General features: G+C 31.5%; 1 protein-coding gene across 8 annotated transcripts in view; it reads left to right on the plus strand.

The window, feature by feature from the left end:
• Nucleotides 1–7,500, plus strand: part of LOC124427568 (neuronal acetylcholine receptor subunit alpha-7-like) — a 252,146-nt gene that overhangs the window by 1,583 nt on the left and 243,063 nt on the right. The gene's annotated exons all lie outside the window — the stretch shown is intronic.

The following is a 7,500-nucleotide window of genomic DNA, read 5'->3' on the forward strand; positions in this document are numbered from 1 at the left end:
GATTACGTATCGTTCATTGATTCAAAAATATTTCTTTTCTTTTTCTTTTGTTTCTTTTGTCTCTTCTCTCTCTCTCTCTCTCTTTTTTTTTCTTTTCTTTAAATATTTTACTTATTTATTTTTTATTCGTTCGAACCAATGTACGCTCGAATTCACGCTAGATTTCATCGGATTACAGATCATTTATATTTTCAATGGACGTAGGTACCATCGACTCGATATGGTTTGAGTCGGCTTTCTCGCCGAGCTTATCGCGATCAACGACTTCGTTGATTGGAAAGAGAATAAGCGTCGATTACGAAGGAAATGTACTGTTCCGTGAATCCAAAGGGAAAATTTTCTCTCTTTCCTTCCTTCTAAATGAAAATCTTATCTCTCTTTCTCTCTCTCTCTCTCTCTCTCTCTCTCTCTCTCTCTCTGTCATTTTCCCTTTAACTGTCTTCTTTATCTCTTCGATCAGCTTTCATTCAAGAGCATTCTTGATTCTCTTTAAATCGTTTTTAGTTTAAACGAGAAAATTTGAGAGAATCATTTGGATGGATACTTCCTTGTTTTTCGTTCTATTTTTATTTTTATTTTTTTTGTTCTACACAAAAAAAAAAAAAAAAGAAAAAAACAAAAATTCTTCTTATTCGTCGATCATCAAAGTTGTTTCATTCGGCGTTAATCAATTCGAAAGAAATCATTCCCATATTCATTCGTTTCATTTCATTTCGTTTAGTTTAGTTTCGTTTAGTTTCGTTTCGTTTCGTTTCGTTTCGTTTCGTTTCATTTCGTTTCGTTTCGTTTCGTTTTGATTCGTTTCGATTTTGGGTCGATAGAGATCGAGTGGAAAGTGCGGCTGACCTGTATTGTCATAGGTAAAGAGTTTACGGTAGATCGAGCTTAAGTTTTTTTTCTTTTTCCTTGTTTCCTTGAAAAAAAAAAGAAAAAAAAAAAAAAAGAAGAAAAAAAAAACTAGAAAAAGTACGAACGAATATCATTCTTCTTATATCTTCTAATGTTTCCGCGTTAATTCGTTTAGAAAAATATTTTTTTCTTTCTCAATTTGAATCTACAAATATCCGTAATATTCGATAATTATCCGTTAGAACATAAATTTTTGTCGTCGTTGGAACGACACTTATTGAGATAATATTTTGTTTATCATGAAGAATCCTTTTTTTTTTATCTTTTTTTTTTCTTTTTTTTTCTTTTTTTTTTTTTTTTTTTTCTTTTAATTTATAACTCTCGATAATTTCCTTCTCTTTGCCCAAAAGTTATCAGTTAGTTCGGTGACAAAAGTTAACGAATGGCCAACGATGGTTGAATAACTTTCTAACAACGTACGGTGAAAGGACGCAAATATATCGGAGGTCTCTTCGTGATCGATGTCGAGGATTCATGCTTTTGAATCTGTGGGCTTCTTTGACAGTGAAATGGAAATCGTTATTGGTTTCATGTTTTCAACACCAGGGAGGAAAGTGTCAGTTCACCTTTAACAAACTCGTCGAGGCTTTACATAGATTTAATCTTTTTTACGCAACCAACCGACGGCACATCACGAATTATATTTAATTTATACTATTAATTCAAACGAGAGAAGAAATTTAGATGGGGAAATATATAATATCTTCAAAATCGATAAACAAAAAAAAAATATATATATATATATATCTATTTCTTTCTTTCTTTTGTTTCTTCTTTATTGTCTTTTTTTTTTTTTTTTTTTTCTTTTTAAATAGATATCGAGACTAAGAATTAAATTTAAAAATTGAAATGCTCGATCGATTTGTCGAAGCGTAAAAAATTAATTAATAAATTAATTCATTCATTCATTTATTCGTTCATTCGCTTCGTAGTATATAAAATGATTATGAAAAAAATAAAAGGATGTATTTTTAATAAGGTGATAATAAAGAGTGAAAAATGAAAATTCTATTTTAATAATCACCGTAGATCGGGTAGATAGTCAACGTGCACGTAGAAAACTAATGTCGACAACGGAAAATCGTATGCATTCGTGAGAAGTTTTTGCAGATCCTGAATAACTGCAGTTTTACTTTGATTAGGACGTTCGCACAAAGCGAATATTCGAGGTAAACGTTAATTGGAGATGGTACACCAAACTTCAATGAGTTTCACCATGCTTTTAGAGTTTTACCTTTTTCGTCTCTCTCTCTCTCTCTCTCTCTCTCTCTCACTCTCTCTTTCTTTTTTTCTCTCTTTCTCTTCATTTTATCTTCCTTCTATCTCTTCTCCTTCCTTCGGTACAGCTCGTTTTGTTTTCTTTGTTTTTCTCTTCCCATTTCTTCTTTTCAATAACCTACGCGATTCCTTTTCTTCGAAAGCGTCGAATCACCAAACGATACATTATTCAACGAACTACATAGAATCTAATCGCGAACGCTTTCCACGAATCTACTCTCTTATTTCTTCTCTCGCGAAAATCTTGCATTTCCTTGCGGTTTCTCAAAGAAAGGGAGATAGCGAGAGAGAGAGAGAGAGAGAGAGAGAGAGAGGGGGAGAAAGAGAGAGAGAGAGAGAGAAAAATATAGAGATATAGCGATAGAGATGACAGACAGACAGACAGACAGAGAGAGGGAGAGAGAGCTCTTTCGTAAAGGATGAGCAAATTGATTTGGAGACTCGTCCGAGAACTCGATTCATGGAAAAAGCTTTCAAATAATCTCTTTCGTCTTTTGGAAAATATAAAATAAGAAGTTGTTTCGCACACATATAAAAAGAAAAAAACAAAAAAAAAAAAAAAAAGAAGAAAGAAAAACTGAAGGAAAAGAAAAAGAGTCAAAAAAAAAGAAAAAGAAAGAAGAAAGATAAAGGAAGAAGAAGCAGAAGAAATTATATACCGCAAAATTTTAATTTAGTCGGGAGTTACTAGTTAAAAGTTAACGAAAGAAAAAGATAAGGAAAGAAAAGAAAAACGTACGTACGTACGAGCGAACGAACGAACGAACGAACTTACGAATGGACGAAAAGAAAAAAAAAAAAAAAGAAAAGAAAAATAAGAACATTATGATACGTAATTACGCGAAGCTTGTTCGTTCATTGACAAGAAATCTTTTGTGTTAACGAAATAATACATTGGACGAGTATTGACACGTTCAAGTGTCCAAGCGTTCGTGTTTTCGTCACGTCGTAAAATTGCATTTTATTGTGCCACGACGCAAACAAAGTTTCCATTTGTTGTTGTCCCTCCATATCGGAATTCTTCTTTCTCTCTCTCTCTCTTTCTCTCTCTCGTCGAACCAACCTCTACCAACATCTATCTACCACCCCTAACCCTCCATCTCACTCTCATCCTCCTATCGCCCAACCTACCGGAACCTCCGTCGTTCTCGTCATACCTCCGAAATTCCACTCCTTTCATCGACCCTCGAACGAATAGTATTATAGTTCTCGGCAAATAGTATTCTGCGGTTTTAGAAATAGCACGTACGAAATTATATTCACGATTGTTTCTTCCCTATTCGTTAAATGAACTCAGGAAAACTTCTTTGTCATTTAATTCTGTTTCCTCCCCCCCCCCCTCTCCCCCGCCCCCGCCCCCATCACCTTTTTATAGTATTTCTCGATCATTTGAATGATAATTGAATGAATTCGAGTAAATCGTTGAAAATCGAAGACGTCGGCCATATTTGAATAAAATTATTTTGAAGATAATAATGATTTCGATACTGATTGTTAATTCTTTTTTTCTTCTTTTTTTTGTAATAATACGATATATATATATATATATATATATATATATATATATATACGATTACATATTATTAATGTAATATAATATTAATATAATTACGTAGGGGTGTAAATGAGACCGTGAAAATATTTTCATAAATTTAATAATTAACAAACACTTATTATTTAATTTCAATTTATTCATTGATCCGTCACAATCATTTTAATTTTTTTTTTTTTTTTTGCCGAAATTAAAAACGTATCTTTACGGTGTAATAAAGCGTCAAAGGAAGTCATTTCATTCGTCATTTTGTCCTTTCGATGTTTGATCTCGAATGATTTTACGTATTTTTTTTTTTTCTTTTTTATGTGCGAAATAATAAAACGTAAACATACATATATATTATGTTTGAAGATAATATAAATCTTACGGATATATATGTAATAATACTCGTTGTTTTTTACAACCATTAGATAGAATATAGTATAGTTATTCGGAAAAAGTACTTTTAATACTAGTAGATATTGTTGTTTATTCTCGAATAGGAAAAAGATTTCTTTTGTTTTTTGAAAGACTGTCTTTCAGATAAAACGTATCTTTACGAGTTCACGTTTTATGTTTGAATTACGTTGGAAAAGAAACAGATAGATAAAGAGAGAGAAAGAGAGAGAGAGAGAGAGAGAGAGAGAGAGAGAGAGAGAGAGAGAGAGAGAGAGAGAGATAGATAGAGATAGAGAGAGGGTTAATACACCATCCTAGAATTTTCTTCTAGAAAGACCAAAGTGATCTTCTTGTGACGCTCTTATGACGTCGCCGTACGAAGAGTCACGAGACCCTTGAAAAGTAACAGCCTTCGCGTTCTCGTTTTAACGAAGCGCAGATTTGAAAGCTTTATCGAATTAGTTTGTGGCACGGTGAGTTCGAACCAGCGATGCATGATTCCTGCCCGACGAAATTCCATCATTATTATTTCAATGCGATTACGAATTCCTCTGCTTCGTCTATAACGTATTTCCCTCTCTCTCTCTCTCTCTCTCTCTCTCTTTCTCTCTCTCAAAGCTTTATTTAATGTTTAACATTTTATTATTATTATTATTATTATTATTATTATTATTATTCTTATTATTATTATTTTTTCCGTTATTTTTTATTATTATTATTATTAATATCATTGTTATTGTTATTGTTATTGTTATTGTTGTTGTTGTTTTTATTTAAAAAAAATTATTTTGCTACACTCTAACGATATTTTCGTTATTTTCTTTTTATTTATTTCATTATTTATTTTTCTTTCTGTGCTTTTATTTTTTTTTTCCTCAATACAAAAAATATACTCCGTTACAAATATCGTAATACATCGATATACGAAAACAATAATATCGAGAAATTATATTGATTCGTTTTTTGATTTGTACGGTTTTTCGTTTTTTTTTTTTTTTTCCTTTTCCTTTTTTACACAACAAATGTTACATGTTCTGTTAGAAATATTATTTTTCACGATTATATACGAAGATAGTATCCGATATATCTTAAAAATTACATTGATCGATTGTGATATTTTTCTTTTCTGCGTATAGTAAACATGTTTTGTTACAAATAGTTAGGATATAAGTAGAATATTCTAAGGACGATAAAAAGTGCGTCGGTAGGGAAATTAGAAAAAAGTTTGCGTAGGAAGAATCGATTGATGGTGTAAGAAAGTGAACGAATAAAAATAGCAATCTCGGCTATTGTTTCTTTCGTTAATTCTCATTGATATTACTTCTTGTATATATATACATACATATATATATATATATATACATACATACATACACTTATATAAACACATACATAATATATAAAAATATGATCGTTTAATGTATAGAAAGTTTCATAAAATAGAATATTTTTATGTAACTTCCGCGCATTATCTCAAATTAAAAAGAAAAAGAAAAAAAAAAAAAACAGGAAGAAAAGAAAAAAACCATTAATTAGATAATCAAATATTTATCTATACGAATATTTACTATATTCAAATAATAATTATAATGATAATAATAATAATAATAATAATAATAATAATAATAATAATAATAATAACAGGAACAATAATAACAATAACGATTTACAAGCGATATATATATATATATATATATATATATATATATATATAATATAGATTACGTACGATTAAATGAAATTCTGATGAAGAATCAAAGATCTCGTTAATTTTCACGCTGCTTTCTCTGACAGTGTTTCACTTAATATATATAAAACGTGTACCCATCAAATATTTTGTTGAGAGTATTCGTGAATGTAAACAATATATATTTATATGTGTACGCGTGTAAATAGATAGATAGATGGATAGATGGATAGATAGATAAAAAGTGAAAGAGAGAGAGAGAGAGAGAGAGAGAGAGAGAGAGAGAGAGAGAGAGAGAGAGGAAGATAGAGAGGGGATAATATTCAATACGTCCTTTAAAAAACCCGCGTAGCCGAGAGTTTTAATATTCGACCTCTTTCGCTAAATCCAACGTGTTTGCACGAGCAAACACATCGAGCTATGTGAGCGCGCTCGCGCACTATTATAAAGAACAATGAAGCATTAAAATCTCTCTCTCTCTCTCTCTCTCTTTCTCTCTGTTGGATCGATCGGCTGTCAAGCCAACGCGTTCGTCGAAGTGCCTGTCAACGGAAGAGCTTGGCTTTGGCCGAGCCTGATTGAACGGGATATGTGGCACGCATTAGAGATGCATGCCTGACTCGATTATGCATTTCCAAGAAAGGAAGAAGCTGCGTCGATACTCTCTCTCTCTCTCTCTCTCTATCTATCTATCTATCTTTCTCTTTCTCTACTCTACTTCTCGACGCCTTAACTCAATCTCGAGAATACGCGTTGTTCTTCTTCGTTTTCGTTCGAGAACAAACCAAACGAATTTATTTCGAATTATCTCTGTGTACTCTTAATGGAATATCCCTTTTTTTCTTTTTCTTTATTATATTTTTTTCTCTTCGATCTCTTTTTGTTACTCCTTTTCAACATTGAAACACATTCCTGGATTTATTCTTAAAACGTTATTCACGTTCCTCCTTCTAATTCTTGTTTACTTTCTTTATCTTTTCTTCCTGCTTTTTTCTCTTCTCCTTTTCTTTACCTTTGTTCTCTCTTTTTGAGGGGAAGTTTTGGTAACTACATACAAGGGATATATATATATATATTTTGTAAGGGATATATATATATATATATATCCCTTATATGTAGTTACCAAAACTAGTTACCAAATATATATATATATATATATATATATATATGTAAGTATGTGTACGTGCGAGATGAGAAGCCGAGTAACTTTCAATGAAATTTACATATCACCGAGTTTCTGCATTTGCGAATTAAATAAAGAAAATGCAAAGGAAAGTCGTGAGAGATAGGTGGTCGTTGTTTGTTTTCGAAATCTCGAATATAAGACAACAACACCTTCATTCTACGTTCTTGAAGTTTTAATGTTTGTAAAACACATTATTTCCTTTGCGATTTATCCAAGAAAAATGAAATGTGGATGGATTAAGAGTAATCAAGGAGAAAAGAGAGAAGGTAGAGGATAAGAATGGTGAGGTAGTGAGGAGAGAGGATGGGAAGGTATAGAGGAGGAGAATTACTTCTTGGGAAAGTGAGAATTAGAAGAAGTAATAAAAACGATTTGGAAGGAATCGTTTTCTTTTTTTTTTTTTTTTTTTTCTTTTATCGAACAGCTGATCCTCGTGTTAGGCTTGAAGAAGAACGAAAAGAAAGGATTTCGATCATTTCGTTTCGTTCATTCACACACACACACACA

This window comes from Vespa crabro, chromosome 10 (genome assembly GCF_910589235.1).
Source record: "Vespa crabro chromosome 10, iyVesCrab1.2, whole genome shotgun sequence".
Classification (NCBI taxonomy): domain Eukaryota; kingdom Metazoa; phylum Arthropoda; class Insecta; order Hymenoptera; family Vespidae; genus Vespa; species Vespa crabro.